The sequence below is a fragment of the Macrobrachium nipponense genome, chromosome 8 (genome assembly GCF_015104395.2).
Source record: "Macrobrachium nipponense isolate FS-2020 chromosome 8, ASM1510439v2, whole genome shotgun sequence".
NCBI lineage: Eukaryota > Metazoa > Arthropoda > Malacostraca > Decapoda > Palaemonidae > Macrobrachium > Macrobrachium nipponense.
Genome location: NC_087203.1, coordinates 41589858 through 41593639, shown reverse-complemented (window position 1 = coordinate 41593639; position 3782 = coordinate 41589858).

Below are 3782 nucleotides of genomic sequence, written 5' to 3'. Positions count from 1 at the left end.
AAAGATCGTGTCAATGCTATACTAAGTACGTTTCCGACCTCTTCGCCATAAACGAATCTTTTTCCATCTCTTTAAAGTAAAAGAACTATCTCATCTCGAAATGTTCAATTAAGATGCCGTTCGTATCCATAAAAACCTGTCAGAGGAGATCGTTCATTTAAGAAACTTTTCGACCCCTTCATCATCATAAAATTCTCGCTGGAGATCGTTCATTCAAGCTACACTTTTCTCACCACTTTCACCATATAAAAATAAAAAAAAAAAACTTAAAAGAACCGCTTCATTTAAACTTCTTTTCCATCCCAGTCACAATCAGAAAAAAAAAAAAAAAAAAAAACTTCATTATAGGATCGTTCACTCAAGCTGATGTTCCAATCATTTTGGCTGGAAAAACTCTCATTAATTAAAGGGTCGATGAGAAAAAAAAAGTGTCATTTAATGGGTGAATAAGATGGTATTCTCATACTTCAAATATGTCACCCAAAGAATGAGGGAAATCACCTTTTGACAAAGCGGAAATGTATGGCTAATCTAAACAAGGAATTAAACAATTACTCGTGAATTCTTTCATCTCAGTCGCACATAACTGTAGTGCATATCACGTTATAACTTTCAATACTGTTATGCGTATCACGTTATAGGTTTCAATACTGTAATGCGTATCATGTTAAAAATGTCACAACTGTAATGCGTATCATGTTATAAATTTCACCACTGTAATGCGTATCACGTTATAAATTTCACAACTGTAATGCGTATCATGATATAAATTTCACAACTGTAATGCGTATCATGTTATAAATTTCACCACTATAATGCGTATCATGTTATAAATTTCACAAGTGTAATGCGTATCATGTTATAAATTTCACCACTGTAATGCGTATCATGTTATAAATTTCACTACTGTAATGCGTATCATGTTATAAATTTCACCACTGTATTGCATATCACGTTATAAACGTCACTTATTAGCCAATAAACAACGACTAGGGGGAGAAGTACAAGCATTTCGACTACGTTGTCACCCAAAAAAAAGGGGTAATACTTACAACCTATAGTTTCAAGAAACTACAATCAATTCGCAACGGATTCATAATATTTGAAAAATAAGTAGGCAAGAATGAATGGAAAGGAATGGTATACTATAGCCAAGCGCTAGGATCTACGAGGTTATGCAACCATGAAAGGAAAATTCAGGAGGAAAAGAAAGGTTTAAAATGTGTAACAGGAGGAAAACCTTACAGTTGCACTGTGAAACAATCGTTAAAAGAGGGAGGAAAGTAAAACAGAAGAGAGCGAATATGAACGGAGGTCCGGTAAAAGGAATGAAAGGGGTTGCAGCTAGGGGCCCAAAGGACGCTGCAAAGAATCTTCATTAATACCTACAATGAACTGCATGAGGTGCACTGACGGCACTAACACCCACGGATGAAAGTTCGCAAGAACTCTGCACTTTTGAAAGAAGAGGAAAAATGATGTTAAGCTAAGTAGGCTTCGTAACTAGTCGTAACTGGTCGTAACTGATCGTAACACAGGATGCGCTGAATCTAGACGCCGGAGGTAGGCTTAGTTACGGGAAGTTTACCCTTCTTTGGAGGAGGTTTAAGGAAAGCGGCGAAAAGGCGGATAAAAGTCTACCCGTCTCATTCCTTCGTAACTTGGTCGCGATGAGATGGGCCTAAACTAATCTGTAAATGTTACGTGAAGAAGAGCCGGTGCGTCAGGATTGGTTTTGGGGAAGGAGTTGACAGTCTCCAGTAGGCTTTAAAAAGAGGCATAGTGTGTTTACTGGAAGGACGAATAACACTTTTTCCTCTTTCTCGATTTCTAAATTGAATCATTCATCCTCACGGCTGTTTCGTCTCTGTTCTAAAACAATGAAAGCTAAGCTGAGTAGGCCTAAGCCAGGGCATACCAACCTTTGAAGCTAGAAGAGTCGTTTACTTAGAGAATCATAAAAAAAATGTAGTACTATCGGAGCCTCAATGACGAATATATTAATATTTAAATGTGTAATATTTTCAGCTTAGAATCTATATATATATATATATATTATATATATATATATATATATATATATACTATATATTTATTTAAATGTGTAACATTTTCAGCTTAGAATATAATATATATATATATATATATATATATATATATATATATATATATATATATATATATATATATATATATATATAAATATCTACTATAAATGAAAATCAAATCAATTAATGCCTATAATATGCTTTTAAAATAGGATCAAATTTGATCAAGTATTTTCTTAAGCGTGTTACATAATTTGTTTTAATTAAATAAAAAAATTATTTTCTCGGCGTTTGGAGACGCACAAGTGTCTCAAAAGAGCAGCAGGTTGCGACCCTAACCTAATCTAAGCTAAATCCTTTAAAATCTACTTTCAAGACAATTAACTTTGCTTGAAATAAGTTCTCACTTGAGATTAGCCTAGGGTTGAGTTCACACCCCTGCTAAACGTCATGAACACACTCTCCAACTTATCGTGCACGTCACAAACAGGTTAAACACAAGTCAACGACTTATCGGCAGTCCTAACTATTGTGTTTCATACGATTATTCAGCATTTGCCAAAGTTCCGTTCAGCACTCATGGCCGCTGACCTGTTTGCAACCTGTCTGGGATCCGTATGAGATACACTCCCGACGTGTAAATGTTAAAATTAATATATATATATATATATATATATATATATATATATATGTATATATATATATATATATAATATATATATATATATATATATAATATATATAAATATAAAAAGTAAGTACTATATTTCAGAGACTGCTGTTCTCTCTCTTCAGGTACTGAAACATTAGTTCTTACTTTCTAAATTTTGACGTTTTTTGTGGGCTCCTTTTATTAGATGGGATTCTGTTGTAACAGAACAATTTTAACAGTCATATATATATATATATATATATATATATATATATATATATATAAACAAATTCTTCGGGCCAGCACCGTTAGAGCTGATAAACAGATCAGTGGTTTGGTAAAACTGTTTGATAATAACAATAATAGTGTGGACGAACCCAAGTGGTAACAGAAAGGTAACAGCCACCTAACTTGGAGAATATTAATAAGTCAAAAAATATAGGAACTGGAATACATCACAAAGGAAAACTGGAAAACTGGAAAACAATCTTCTCGGAATCTTCTCTTGCAAGATAAAATATTTCCTCGTTGGACGAGTCGGTTACACGCTCTGCCAACGCGTTATCAGAGGAATTTGTTCCTGGTGATAGAACTTCATTTCTCGATGTGGTTCGGATCCCACGATAAGCTGTAGGTCCCGTTGCTAGGTAACCAATTGATTGCTAGCCACGTAAAAATATCTTATCCTTCGGGCCAGCCGCCCTAAGAGAGCTGTTAATCAGCTCAGGGGTCTGGTAAAACTAAGATTGTTTGTCTGTATGGTGTTTTTACGTTGCATGGAACCAGTGGTTATTCAGCAACGGGACCAACGGCTTAACGTGACTTCCGAACCACGTAGAGAGTGAACTTCTATCACCAGAAATACACATCTCTTACCCGTTGGTGGAATACCGGATAATCGAACTCGCGGCCACCGAGGTGGCAGGCAAAAGACCATACCGATCGCGCCACTGAGGCGCTGGTTAAACTATGATAAACTTGACTTTGGGAGATAAAAGAGAAAACTAGAAGGAAAATCGAAAATTCAAACACGTACTACAAATTCATTGTACAAACTCGAGGTCAGACATTGCAAATCTCAA